This window comes from Saccopteryx leptura, chromosome 1 (genome assembly GCF_036850995.1).
Source record: "Saccopteryx leptura isolate mSacLep1 chromosome 1, mSacLep1_pri_phased_curated, whole genome shotgun sequence".
NCBI classification, from domain to species: Eukaryota; Metazoa; Chordata; class Mammalia; order Chiroptera; family Emballonuridae; genus Saccopteryx; species Saccopteryx leptura.
The window spans coordinates 323,019,940-323,036,024 of record NC_089503.1 but is presented as its reverse complement, the minus strand read 5'-3'; positions in this window follow the sequence as shown (position 1 = coordinate 323,036,024).

The window sequence follows — 16,085 nt, the reverse complement described above, 5'->3', positions numbered from 1 at the left end:
CACTGAAAGCATGCTTATTGAATTGAGGTCAAACATTCAAATCTCAAATATTTATCCCCTTTTTAAAAATTTACCAAAAAAATTCACTTGAGTCTCTCTCACACAGTATGAGAAGTATAGGAATAATGCTGTATAAAAGTGAATAATAAAGGAACATTATTAGACTAGAGGATTGGAGTAAACTTCCCGGAGGAAGCGATGATTACACTGAAATATACATGCTGAGAAGCAGATACTCAGTAAAATAGAAATTTTCACAAGCCTGTGACAAAGTACACACAAGTGTCCTGTGGTAGAAGGGAGCATGGCATATACTTGAAGAATTGAGATGCAGTCAGTGTTGTAGAGCACAAAGAAGGCATAGAGATATATAGTAGAGATATATTTAAAATGCAGCTCAGAGCCAGACCTTAGCAAGGTAGTGCAAGTGACCTTAGTGATTTGATATTTATCCAAAGAGCAATAAGAAACCACTTAAATCTCTGAAGCAGAAGCAAGATTGTTGGATAAGATCTGCATTTTGTAAGGACCACTCAGGTTTCTTACAAATTTGGAGCATGATTTTAATAGACACCAGAGTGGATATGGGGAGGTTAGTGAAGAGGCCACATCCGTAAGGCGTCTGGGAAAATATTGTGTTACTTCAGATTAAACTCAATTGGTAACAGTAAAAATGAACAGAAAGAGACATTTTCATAAGATATTTAGCAGGTAAATTTAATAATAAATATACAGATTACTAATAATTGTTATGCCATAATTTATAATTAGTGCTTTTTATGATTTACCTCTTCCAAATCTCTGAGCTAGGGCCAATATTTCTGCTGTTTTATAAGTAAAAAAAAACAACTGACAAGAGAAATTAAGTAAATTTCCTAAAATCTTACAGATGCCAAAGTTAAACAAAATGATTCCAATATTCTTTTCTTTTTTCTTTTTCTTTTTTTTTTTACAGAGAAAGAGAGAGAGAGTCAGAGAGAGGGATAGATAGGGACAGACAGACAGGAACAAAAAGAGATGAGAAGCATCAATCATCAGTTTTTTGTTGCGACACCTTAGTTGTTCATTGATTGCTTTGTCATATGTGCCTTGACCATGAGCCTTCAGCAGACCGAGTAACCCCTTGCTTGAGCCAGCGACCTTGGGTCCAAGCTGGCGAGCTTTCTGCTCAAACCAAATGAGCCCGAGCTGAAGCTAATGACCTCGGGGTCTCGGACCTGGGTCCTTCCACATCCCAGTCCAATGCTCTATCCATTGCGCCACTGCCTGGTCAGGCCCAATATTCTTAGCCACTGTACTTGGTCATAGTCACAAACAACACTGCTGTCTCAGTGGCTTATCAGAATGGAAGTTTATTTCTTACTAATAAAAATTTTGTTACGTGTGTTTTGAACATCCTTCTATGTCTCTTGTGCTCTCTGTGGTAATCCCTAATCTGGATGGTTTCACTCTTCCAGTGTCTCGTGAGGCCTTCTCCTTGATTACCTTCAGAACCCTTTGTTAGGACCTAGTCACATGGTCCTGACCTACTTTAAGAGGCTCAAGTGTTGTAGGGGGTTGCAGGCTAGAAGAGAACAAAAACTGGTTTTGTGAGAAATAGTAATGCTATGCAAATCTGGACCAAATTCACCTTCCCCACTGATGTCATCAAGTCAAACAGGAAATAGAAAAAAGTGAAAGAAATCGTTACATTTGTAAGAAAAAAGGTGCATTTAGTTTTTGTTTGTTTCTTTGTTGGTTTTTGACACAGCTGGAAATACCTGAAACATTCAAGTGGAAATTTCTTTTTAAGCAATTGACAACACATGTGTGAGTTGGAGTTGAAGTCTGAAGTACACACATCACAGAAATACTAATTGAATTTGTGAATACAAGGTCGTCCCAGTAAAAAATGCCAAGTAAAAATAGATGTGGGTCTAAGACAAAGTCTTGACTGCCTCTAACTTGCAGTGTTGGATATGGAGGGTAGGTTCGTAAGAGATAGTGAATGCATGGCCAGAGAAATTGGACTTTATAGTTTTACATGTCACCCAGAGGGGTCCATAGCATTTTATCTTAAGTTAATGTCTGCAACCCTTAATATCCTAAAGATAGAAAATGAAGATGTCCTAACATTTCTTGCTGCAAAAACATTATTAAGTTATACCAACCTGACAACCAAAAAAATATATATTAATATTTACATTGTGAATTGGAAGAGTTCCTGGAATAAGCATCTGCGGACAGCTTGGGCCATTACTGACACTGGACGTCAAGCTGCCATCAGTGTCTTACATGCCTGAAACACTCCTACCACGTTGCACTAAAGTTGCTTTGGTCTCTCACTTCTGGAATCTTCACTAAATTCAAGAAGAAGAGGTTTCTTACCTTAATCTTCCCATCATTACTCTAAGTAACACAGATAGGTCCAAACATTATTTGGATGTTGCCATCCTATACTGTAAGGTTCACTCATTGAGTCTAATGTGCTTGATGCTGGCCTAAGAAGTCTTCGCCATGTGTTGTGCCATTTCTTGTGAACACCCATGGATGTCATTCCTTATCCTGTTTATATAGAGATCTGTAAGAGACTAAAAGGAAAAGCAGGACCCTGCTGCCAAGCTTGTGTCCAGGTGGTGTTTCAGGATGAACAGACCAATTAAATGCCTCATTTTCTACAATCCAAGAAAGATTGCATACTAATTTAAAGGTATGCAGATATCCTATGTGACCTTTTTGGCAGTTCCATACTAAAGACTGGAGTGCTTGGCGTGTCACAGTATGGCAACTCTCACTGCCTGGTCCACTGACAAAGTAATCACAGCCATAGAATATTCTTAAAGGTTCTTAGACAAGCTCTTCAACAGACTAAGAAATAAGGTTGAAAGAAATAACTGTCTCTTAGAAATAGAATAACAGTAATAAATGTGATCTAAAATAGTTGACCCAGTAACTACAGGGATCCCCCTTTGCTGCTAGGCCATTTTAGTGACCTGCATGTCTAGCTACACCCTTGCCTCAGTGCCACAAGAATAGGCCCTCACTTCCAGGTATCAGACTCTGAAATTACTGTCTCTGAACAAAAAGCTCCTGTTTTCTCTTTTTCTACTTCCTTGCTTCCATCTCATTTACTCCTGTTTTCACCCATGTCCTCATTATTTCAAGTTTTTCAGTAGTTTTATTATACCCGTCCTCCACTCTACTTTCCTCCAGACAATATACAGTGGAAATAAGAATTTCTAGAAATGAGGAATATATAGAGAGAATGAGTATAGTACTCTAAGGCAGTGGTTCTCAAAGTGTGGGCAAGGGTGCACTGGTGCACTCTAGAAGATTTCCAGGCGCACCGCATGGTATTCCAGAGAAACATGTGCCTGTAGGGACCAAAAAACCAACAGGGTTTTTGGAGTTTAGATTTTTGGGGGACAGAGGTGTGGGGAATTGGCTATAAGCTGACAATCTGCCCAACTCCCTCTCCCTCACTTGCCTAATTAGGTTGCAAAAGGCTGTTAGACTGTGGTGCTGGATTGTTTACACTACCCCCATGTTTCCCAGAAAGACAGGAGGCAAGTTTCTTCCACCCTTTGTTTGGTTTGGTGTAAAGTTAAGATGTTATGTATGGTGGGGGGTTTTGATTGATGATTAAACATAAGGAATTATCTCTTGAAGCCTTTTGGATTTCTATAAAAGAAAAATATGTGGCGATATCTAAAAAAACTTTGAACATTTTACTACAATTTTCAATATCCTATTTATGTGAATTAGGATTTTCTACTCTCAACACAATTAAGAGTAAAAAGAGAGCAATTCTTCAATGTATTGACAATGAAATGACAGTTTGCCTATCAAATATATGCCCAAACATTGAAAAAATTGCTAGGGCACATCAGCCTCATGTTTCTCATAAACACAGGAATAAAAAAACTTAACACAGTCACGCCAGGACCTGCCAAATTTACTAAATCTTACTAAGAATGTATCTTATATATAAAAAGATAACTTTCTTATCATTTTTTAACCCCTCTTTTTTACAAATTCTAAAAAACATAACTCAAAAAATGTAACATAAAAATGTTTTTTAAAGTCAGAATAAATTTAATTTTGTCATATTTATTTTAATTACCATAAAAACACTCTTGGACTCTATATTTTTTTCTTTAATAGTTGACTTAACATATTTCTCAGAAATTTATATATAGTGAGCCTACAATTATTTGTAGGATTTTAAATGCACCCTGACTTCAAAAAGTTTGTGAACCACTACTCTAAGGTGTTTTCTGACACTTTCTTTTTTTCTTATTTTTGTATTTTTTCCAAAGTGAGAAGTGGGTGAGAGGCAGACAGACAGAATCCACCATGTGCCCGACTGGGATCCACCCTACATGCCCACCAGGGGGTGATGCTCTGCCCATCTAGGGTGTTGGTTCGCTGTAATCAGAGCCATTCTAGTGCCTGAGGTGGAGGCCATGGAGCTGTCCTCAGCGCCCGGGCCAACTTTGCTCCCACGGAGCTTTGGCTGCAGGAGGAGAAGAGAGAGATAGAAAGAAAGGAGAGGGGGAAGAGTGGAGAAGCAGATGGGCACTTCTGTGTGCCCTGACCGGGAATCAGACCTGGGACATCCACAAACCGGGCAGATGCTTTACCACTGAGCCAACAGGCCAGGGCCCGACACTTTTTTTTTTAACTTAAAATTATGTTATAAAGATTTGTTTGTTATTTTCCTGATAACTCCTGTTCATTGTTTTTCACTGCTACATAATATTTATTGATGGTACCCACTCTTATTTATATGTTCTCCAGTCAGTGGATATTATATATTTTTTTCTTTTTAAGTAACTCATTCATATATATATATATATATATATATATATATATATATATATATATATATATATATATTATATGTTTTCTGGTACTCATGCATTAATTTTTTTTTACATATTCTGAGTCTTGGTATGTGTCAAAATCCTACTTTACAACACTACCAAAACCACTATATCAATCAGCACTTTAATCTTTGTTTTGAAGAGAAAGGAGTAATACATTTTCTCTCCAACTCTTGGTCTTTGTCAGATTTTTAAAAATCATCTTGCTTATCAAATGTGTCAAATGCCATTGTGGTTTTGTTTTGTGTCTACCTGTTGACTACTGCTATTGATCTTCTATGTGTATTAGCTACACATTTCATATTCTTTGAAAAGTTAACCCAGGTTTTTGTTTTTCCACCGTTTTTGTGATTTCTAGGAGTCTATCTATTGCTGATATTATCTAATTTGTTACTTGGTTTTATTTGCTGCAAACATCTCTCTTCATATGTTATCTATGTGCTTTTCACTTTAAAGTCCGACTGATGAACAGAGGTTGCTAATTTTAATGTTCCCAAATTTGTCACTCTATTACTTTATTATTAGCATTTTTGGTACCCAGTTTAAGAAATGCTCTTAAATGATAACAGAATAATACTCATCTGTATTTCTTTTTCTAAAAGTTTAAGTTTTACTTTCTAATTTTAATTAAATTCAAATATGTACATTTACCACCACCATCTGCATAACCATCTCCCCCTTTATTTAATTTGTGGAACAGTGTGTTTCCTTCTCTCAATGATCCATTATGCTTTGTCTGCAATATATCAGGATTTCTTTTGTACATGGAGGTTTCTAGGGTTTATATTTAATACTTTCTTATTCTGTCTTCAAAAGTATCTTGTTACATCATCTAAATTTCAGATTCAACCATGCATCCTACTAGATAAATATACACATAACTGCTGAAATTTTAATCAGAATAAATCAGAGGCAATTTGAAAAGATTTTTTCGTATTTGTTAGATATCACACATAAACACGTATCTGTCATCTGTCTCTTACAATTTTTGTACATAGTTCTCACACACATATTTGTTTCATTTATTCCTAGATATTTTGTAGCTACTATAAATTATGTTGATTTAAATATGTTGTTTTTTATGATTTTTATTGCTTGTATATAAGAATGTGTGTGTGTATATATATAACATTTGCATATATATTATATATGTGCACATAAATGATACATATTTTATATAATATATAATGTATATATTATATATATAAACCTTGCTAAACTCTTCTTTTATTTCTACATATTTGTCTCTAGATTATGTTGGATTTTTTATGTAAATAATCATGAAATGCAAATAATGAATGTCTTATTTTATCATCTTTCTGTCACTTGTTTCTAAGTTTCTTCTTATCATATGGAGCTATGATCTCTAATACAATGTTGACTCTAATAGGTGGTGGTAGCATCGTTGTTTTTTTCTCAGTTTAAAAGGAATGTTTCCAATCGACTTGGCTACTCAATTTACCTCACTGTTTTGAGATTACTGTTTAAATCATTATCTCCACCCAAATTATTTTCTTCTCCCACTCCTGATACTTGTCAAGATTTCCACCAGTCTCCACTAGCAAGTTACAAAGATATATATGACAGACTTTGAAGGAGGCAAGGAAATAAACTAGTAAATGCCCTCAGATCTTTTGGATTCTTTGTATATGTCTGTAAAGAGACCAGACCATCATTATTGTTTGCTATTCTAAAATCTGCATTTTCTACCTAATTTTTCTGTTTCCAATATTTTTCTTTTTAATTTATTCCTTTCACTTCCATTTATAGAACCTGATAAATCACTATTTGCTGTAAAAAGGCAAAATAGTCTCTGATTATTTTTTCTAGGTTCCTTATGATATAAGTAGCAGTGTTTTGACATGCCATTTAGAGACAGTTTAAACTCCACACAAACTATCTTATTAGCCGTTTCTCTTATTTCAACATATGTTCTGTGTTTCAAGTAACTTATTAATAATGTTGCCATGAATTTTCTCACATCCTATTCTTGTTATACCTGAACAGTTCTTAGCCTCTTCTCTCCTATCAGAATTTTCTGCTAATTTTTCATGGTCTAGCTCACAGGTAGAAAAGTATTTATGACTCCCTTTGAAGTTTTCTAAGCTTAGCACAGTGTTTTTCACATACTAGATGCAAAATTATTTATGATACAATTTTTTTTTTGGAAATAATTTTAATTTATATTTTGTTGTCCTACATATGAAAGTAAATTAGTTTTAAATTTAATTAAATGTCAGTAGTGGAAGTATAAAAATAAAATTTAAAAACTATTTTTATGATCATAGTGGCAACAGAAACAGAACTGATATCCATCATTTATTTATGATTGTTTCAAGTGCATAGTATGTTCTAAGGATTTGCCTCTACATTGCCATATTTATGAATTTGTTTATTTATTATTTAATCCTTACTGAAGAAAATCTTGTCACATGTGTTAGCAATATTTTATTAAGTCTATTTTATAGTCTATAGATTATAACTTCTGATTTACTTCATTCTAAAGGAAATAATTTGAAGTGTGTTAATGCCATAAATGTTTGCTACAAATCTCTTGTGAGCCAGATATTATATCATAATCTAAGGATTCAGTTCTTAGCCAGTAGATGAGTTCTTTTTTATTTTTTTAATTGAACTCATTCATGTGATGCTGGTTAACAAAATAATTCAGGTTTCAAATGCACACTTCTATAACACATCATCTGTACATTGTAAGGTGTGTTCACAAACCCCAAATCAAATCTCTGTCAGTTCTCATTTACATCCCCCATATCCTCCTTCATCTACCTTTTCCAAGGGGGCCTACAGTATAATGGGTGGGTAAACATTGAATCACTAATTATACAGATCAATATATTGTTGCATAGTAAACCAATCACTGTATTTTGAGCAAAGGGAATAATAGAGGTTGCAGTTTACATTCATGAGTAAAATGTGTTTCTAAATAAATGAAATTTTAGGTTAAACTATAAAAATTACAATTGACTAAGAAGAGAGAAGGAGGACGGCATTTCTAGGGAAGAACCTCTTAAGTAATACTATGTGTGAAAACACAAGGGCAGGGCCTGACCAGGTGGTGGCGCAGTGGATAGAGTATCGGACTGGGATGTGAAGGACCCAGGTTCGAGACCCTGAGGTCACCAGCTTGAACATGGGCTCCTCTGGTTTGAGCAAAAGCTCACCAGCTTGGACCCAAGGTCACTGGCTCAAGCAAGGAGTCACTTGGTCTGCTGTAGCCCCATGGTCAAGGCACATATGAGAAAGCAATCAATGAACAACTAAGGTGTCGCAATGAAAAATTAATGATTGATGCTTCTCATCTCTCTCCGTTCCTGTCTGTCTCTATCTCTCTCTCTCTCTGACTCTCTCTCTGTCACTGTAAAAAACAAACAAACAAACAAAAAAAACACACTAGGGCAGGATATATGATGATGTAGCCAAAGAAAAATGAGTGAAGAAAAGTCTGACTTTGAAGCACAGATTGACTCATGAGAGACATGGATGTTCATGTAAAGAATTCAGTGTTGTTGGCCCTGGCCAGTTGGCTCAGTGGTAGAGCGTCCGCCTGGCGTGCAGAAGTCCCGGGTTCGATTCCCGGCCAGGGCACACAGGAAAGGCGCCCATCTGCTTCTCCACCCCTCCCCCTTTCCTTCCTCTCTGTTTCTCTCTTCCCCTCCCGCAGCTATGGCTCCATTGGAGCAAAAGATGGCCCGGGTGCTGGGGATGGCTCCTTGGCCTCTGCCCCAGGCACTAGAGTGGCTCTGGTCATGACAGAGCAATGCCCCAGATGGGCAGAGCATCGCCCCCTGGTGGGCGTGCAGGGTGGATCCCGGTCCGGCGCATGCAGGAGTCTGTCTGACTGCATCCCCTTTTCCAGCTTCAGGAAAAAAAAAAAAAAAAAAAGAATTCAGTGTTGTTAATACAATCAGAAGCACTAAAGTTATTGATTACAGGAGTTAGGTGATCAAAATTGAGTTTTCAGAGAGAATTTTGGTGGCTGTGTTTCCAGAAAGGACACCCAAATAAACAGTAAGGGTATTTATGATCCTGTCACCTTAAACAAAAAGTTGGAAATTACTAGTTCTATATATACACAAATCCTTACTTTGCTGGTTTTCCAGTAATACAGAAAACAAATTTTTATATCTACTAGTCAAAAAAATCTTTCATTATTTAATAAACAGCTGGGAAGCAATGTCTCATTGCCTTTCGCATCATGTTTTTTGTGTCTGTGGGAAAAGTTCAAGGCTTAGACTGTCAATAAATATTTGTTGAAAGAAAATGAACTGTGGCATCTCAGGAGAATAAGAAGCCACTAATTAATAGTTAAGACTCCATTGACAAAGACTGGCTAGAGATGGCAGAGAAGGCTGTGCTGCTGATCTGGTGACACTGAAGTGTTAGGAGAGTCACGTTGCAAGTTAACAAAATTACAATAAATTGTATCAAGAAACTACAATAAGAAAAATTTTGCTAATATTATTAAGCTAGTAACAGGATCAGATGGAAAGATAGGAGCAAGAATGGGTTACCAATATAAGTAAACCTTTTATTTAGCTTTTAAACTTTGGCGAAATTGTGTCTTTCTCAAAGTACTCTTTCTCCATGGACATTCTATGCAATCTCTTTGCTTAAATGGCTAACTATATCTCGGTGACTCCTGCACTTATATCGAGCCTAGAGTACTTCTCTATTGCCAGATATTTCTCTGTAACCCAGTGGGCATCTACAGATTTACCTCAAATTTCCGGTATATTCTGGTGAAAGTTATTGCTAAAGACACTACTAGATGCTGGAGAACCAGAATCAGATATGTTACAATATAGAGATTGCAGTCCTTTGGAGAAAGTGTTCTATTAGGTATATGTAGGTTTTTATGACCTCAAACAGAGGGCCACATAATGCAGCTGGGGGCCCAGGGAACAGGAGCCAAGAGCCACCTCAGCAGATTGTGCTTAAGCTACCTGATTTAACCTATAAATCATCAGGCAAAGTATGTGGTTTGGGATGGGGAACATTGCCAGTAGAGGGCTAAGTCTAAAGCGCAGTTTATCATAAAATTGTAGAAACTTAAATAGGGTCTAAAGGTTACATTTGAAGTTGTGAATATATATGGGGTAAGAAAGGAAAGAACCTAAATAAATTACATTCTGAGGAAATTTTACCTATTTGTTAGGGAACGGGAAGTCATTGAAACATTAACGGGATCATTTGATTATATTCATATTTTAGAAAACTGTCATTTGAGTGGCAGAGAATTGATTTGAGGGGGACTCAGATTAAAGTCTTAAAAGTAAACACACAAAAAAAACAAATAGGTGTCTGTCATTTAATTCATGTAAGGAAAAACAAAATAAAGCAAAGCAAAATGAAAGATAGCAAAAACTAAATCAATAGGAATGGGAATGAAGAAATTTAAACAACTTTGAGAGAAATTAAGGAGTTAAGAGTTATAAGATGTAAGATAAAATTGCTTGATGAGGGAGGTTGAGGGAGGAATACAAGATGACTCCCAGGTTCCTGCTTGGGCAGCAGCCCAGAGGATTGTGTCTCACAATAGGAAAGAAGAATTTAGGAGGCACAGATTTGTGAGAATTACGGTAATTTTCACACCTCCTTCCCCATCACCTTGTATTCACTGATCATTACACTCTATAAACATCTCCTGAGTATTTATTTTCAACACATGATTATTTAAGATGTTAATATACTGGAGATAATATACTAAATGAATTATTCCTTATCTTCAAGGAGGTAAACTGTCCTGAGTATCTTTTAAGGTATCTTGTTTTCATTACCTCTACTACTGCCTTATTTCAAACGTAGTACATTAACTCGTTTTCTTGTTCCCAGTCTCAGGTTTCCTGTTCTCTTAAATAACCCTGACACAATCACTTTTTTAAATCAGCTAGATCTGCTTCCATTATAACAGTAGTCACATAATGTATTGGTATGAATTTTTTTACATGCACACCTCCACTTTTGGAATGTGAACTTCTTGCAGGAACAGGCTATGTCTTTGTTTTCTTTGTATGTCTGTCTTCTACTAGGGTGTGCAACAAATGTTCATTACACTCTAGGTTTTTTGAATGAGTAAACAAATGAATGACTTAAGGAATAACTAGCAGAAATGCACTCATGTCTACTGGAGGTTTAGGGAAAGACACTAGTGAGGAAGGGTGGCTGTAAATTTCCACAAGACCTTGATGTTTTCACCACAGTCCAAGATCAAGACACAAGTTTTGAAGGTCCAGACTCTATCTGTATTAAGAGTTGTTGGTCTCCACAAAATTGTCTTTTAGAACATGTACCTTTAAACTAGGGTGACAGATATATGCAAATTCAGGTTCCTATATTATTTACAAATGTTTGAAGCCATCATTATGGAACAGCACTGTCTAATAGAACTAACTCTCTGTGATGTTCTAGACCTGTCCTGAGCAGTAATACAGTAGCTACTAGTTACATGTGGTTATTGAGCATTGAAATGTGCAACTGATAAACGGATGGATTTCTAAAATTAATTTTATTTAGTTTTAATTATTTTCAATTTAAGTGTAAATAGTAGCAGCTGGCTAGTGGTTACTTTGTTGCACAGAGCAACTCTAGTATAAGAAAGGAAATTTTCTTCCAAATTGTTAATTTAATGATTCTTAACTATTTCTAGTGTTATTATTTTCATTTTAGGGTCTGCATTTGCATCTGGTTTGCCTGACTTTGATTGTCTACCTGCCGTATTTTATTAGACCTAATAAAACTATGTTGGGTCTCTTTCACTGCCTCTCCCAATCTCAGCTGCAGAAAACCTCTGATTTAATTATTGCCTAGTTAGAGGCCCTATATCTGGCTCTCAATTTCAACATCCTTCCTCCTGCAGCCATGTCTTTTCTAGTTGTCAATTTTGATTGTGCTACTTAGCATTGTGAAAAAATTACAATATACTTATATTTTAACCTGAAAAAAAATGTCTAACTGTAACTGAAATATACTATCTCTATGTTGGCTTGTCAGATATTATCTGGCCTTCGGGAATAATAATTAGAAATCCAATTATTAACTTAGAAGTGATATAATATTTGCTGGTGATATGAAACTCAGATTATAGGTAGCAAGTTTTGTTACTTTTTCATCATTAACTTTTTCCTGAAATTTCATCAGGGATCCCCACTGTGTACAGCCAGTGCTCGACTTATGACCACGATTGGTTCCTACAAACTGGTCCTAACACATTTTGGTCATAAATTGAGTAGGCAATATATACAGTACTGTGAAATGATGTTATAAAAATCGTTAAGTTACATTTTATCATAATTTTCTTTCATTATTGTTATATATCATAATTTTCTTTGTTCATTTTATGCCATTTGTGTCATCTCTACACCATTTTGTTTCTTATTTTTACATTCGTCAGGTTTAAGTAAAACACTGCATTACCAGTACAACTGGTTTAATATTTGCAAAGACAATTTCTCTTGGTAGACATCTTGGGAGGGGTTTGATGAAAAACATCCAAGACACAAAACACAAATTGCTGTACCGAGTCTGGGATAACAGTTGAAATGGTGCACGCGGAGATGGTAGTGCTGCCAGAAGCTGGTCCGCACTGTCATACACCCAGCTGGGCAACGCTTATGCTGCCAGACGCTGAGCAGTCATGGCTAGCAATTGTGGTTGTAAAGTTGAATGGCAGTAAGTTGCATAGGTCGTAAATCGATCAATATTTGTACCTGCCTGAGAAGAGAAAGAGTTCTCTTCCCAGTAGACTGCACACCATCTCCTAGAAAAGTGCTGGAAGCACACAGATTGTAAATTACACTAGAAATATTTTTTTTAATTCTTCATATTGAATAGACTCCTTTCTTTTATAATACCTTTCTCTGTCAAGAAAAAACAATTATTACATCTTTTTAATCTATAGTCCCAGTCTATTTTTTGCAGCCTGAAGATGTCTTTATTTAACAAGTAGCGAGTGATGTTCTAAATTTTTTTTTATTTTGAAATTAAATTTAATGGGATAATGTTGATCCTATCAAATTTTATCAATAAGAGTACATAGTTTTCAGGTGACTATCTCTACAGCATTTGAACTGTTGATTGAGTTGTGTGCCCATCACCCAAAGTCAAATTATTTTTCATCACTGTATATTTGTTCCTTTTTACTCCCCTCCCCCTCCCCCTGGTAACCAATTAACTTTTATCTGTGTCCATGGGTCTCAGTTTTATCTCAAGTATCTGTAAAATCATATAGTTTTTAACTTTTTATGATTTACTTATTTCATTTAGTATAATGTTTTCAAGGTTCATCAGTGTTGTAAATGGCAATACAGTATGCCATCATTTCTTATGGCGGAATAATATTCTATTTTATATATGTACCACCTCTTCTTTATCCAATTCTCTATCGAGGGATGCTTTGGTTTTTTCCATGTCTTGGCCACTGTGAATAATGACACAATGAACATAAGTCTTTAGGTGTCTCTGAGTGCCAATGTTTTCAAGTTTTTTGGATAAATACCCAGTAACGCGACTACTGCGTCATACTATTCTTAATTTTTTGAGGTACCACTATATTGTCTTTTATAATGGCTCTACCAGTTTACATTCCCTCCAGCAGTGAACAAGGGTTCCTTTTTCTACACAGCCTCTGCAACAGTTGTTTTTACCTGTCTTGTTGACAACAGCCAATCTAACAGGTGTGAAGTGATATCTCATTGTGGTTTTGATTTGTATTTATCTAATAGCTAATGAAGATAAGCATCCTTTTTATATACTTGTTGGCCATTTGTATGTCTTCTTGGGAGAAGTGTCAGTTCAGGCCTTCACCCTATATTTTAATTGCATTGTTTGCTTGTTTATTGTTGAGCTTTGTGAGTTCTTTCTACATTTTGGATATTAACCCCTTATCAGAACTGTTGTTTGTGAGAGTCAACTCCCATTTGGTTGGATGCCTTTTTTTTTTTGGTCAGTTTATTTTGCTGTGCAGAAGCTTTTATTTTGATACAGTCCAATTAATTTCTTTTTGCCTTTACTTCCCTAGTATTTGCAGTCAAATTTTTTATGGACAATTCCCTAAGTTTAGTACCTATGTATTTTTCCATATAATTTATTGTTTCAGATCTTATATTTAGATATTTGATTCATTTTGAATTAATTTTGTGCATGGGGACAAACTGTAGTCAAATTTCATTCTTTTTCATGTGGCTTTCCAATTTTCCCAGCACCATTTATTAAAGAGACTTCCTTTTCTCCATTGTGTGTTTATGACTCCTTCCTCAAACATTATTTGTCCATATGTGATTTTATTTCTGGGCTTTTGATTCTGTTCCATTGTTCTATATGTCTTTTTATTTTTTGCCAATACCATGCTGTTTTGATTATTGTGGTTCTATAGTGTAATTTGAAGTCATATAGGGTGATACACCTGGCTCCATTTTTTTTCCTTCAGGATTCTTTTGGCTGTTTGTGGCCTTCTATATTTCCATACAAATCTTGTGATATTTTCGTTCTATTTCTTTAAAAAAATGATGTTAGGATTCTAATGTAGATATCATTAAATTTTTATATTGCTTTGGGTAATATGGTCATTTTAACTATGCTGATTTTTTCTATTCATGAACAGAATATTTTTCCATTTTATTGTATCTTTTTAAATTTCTTTTTAATAATGCTTTCTATTTTTCAGTATATAGGTTCTTCATAATGTTGTTAAGTTTATTTTTAGGTATTTTGCTTTATTTGATATTGCAATTGTAAAAGAAATTATTTTTCTTAGTACATATTTTGAAGTTTCATTTTTGATATATAAGAAAGCAGTAGAGTTTTGTATAATGATTTTCTATTCCACAACTTTACTGTATTTGTTTATTGTTTTTAATAGTTTTTTAATGGAGCCTCTGGGGTTTTTTATATATGAAATCATGAACAAGTAACAAGTCTTAAGCTTTTCAGTGGTTTTTGTCATGCTTATATATACAAGATTTTGCAATTGTTTTGACTTAATTAGCTGATCAAATCAGAGAGTAATCATTAGGTTTAATTCACCATACCTTTTAAGTAATTTTCTTTTATTTTTTTATTAGCCTTTTCCTTTTTATTATTAAGTGAGAGGTGGGGAGACAGAGACAGTCTCCTGCATGTGCTCTGACTGGGATCTACCTTACAAACCCCTTATGGGGTGATGCTTTGCCCATCTGGGGCCGTTGCTCCATTGCTCAGCAATTGAGCTATTTTAGCACCTGAGGTGAGGTCATGGTGTCATCTTCAGCACCTGGGGCCAACTTGCTCAAATAACCCATTGCTGTGGGAGGAGGAGAGAGGGAGAGAAAAGAAGAGAGAATACGAAACAAGTGGGAGGGGAAAGGAAAGGATGCAGAGGCAGATGGTCACTTCTACTGTGTGTTCTGACTGGAAATCAATCCTGGGACTTCCATATGCTCCAGTTGACACTCTCATGCTGAGCCAACCAGCCAGGGTCTTTAGTAATTTTAAATGATTCAGCAAATAAGTTTTGAAAAGTACAGGCAGAAAACTCAACCTCATCTGTGGGAAACCTTTCTTAACCTTCTTTATATTGACCATTCTCATTTGTATATGCCAAATCCATTACACTAATATGACCAATACTTTGAGATCTATCAAGTTTGCTAAAATCTCTATGACCATGCTCTAAGTATAATTAACATTGATCTGCTCAAAAATTTATAAGAAAATTATTAACAATAAAGTTTTACACTGAATCAGCACTAAAATAAGGTTCTATACCTAGAAATTCATTACAATAAATTTTAAAATTTAATATTTTTAAATAAATGGACAAATTATAAAAATAAAATGAATAAAATATATTAATGCCAATGTATAAGAGCTGGGTCAGGTAAGTGGTTTATCTGTCAATATGTATGAATAAATCATGAACCACATATTAATTAACACATATAAACCTTAAAGATTATAAGTACACAAATCATTTTGAATTTTACATTTTTTTTAAAAAAATGTAAATTTTATCCCCTATGAATCCAAATGTTTTATTTGGTTAGAATTAAAAAATCCTCTGCTGGGCCCTGGCCGGTTGGCTCAGCGGTAGAGCGTCGGCCTGGCGTGCAGGAGTCTCAGGTTCGATTCCCGGCCAGGGCACATAGGAGAGGCACCCATTTGTTTCTCCACCCCTCCCCCTCTCCTTCCTCTCTGTCTCTCTCTTCCTCTCCCGCAGCAGAGGCT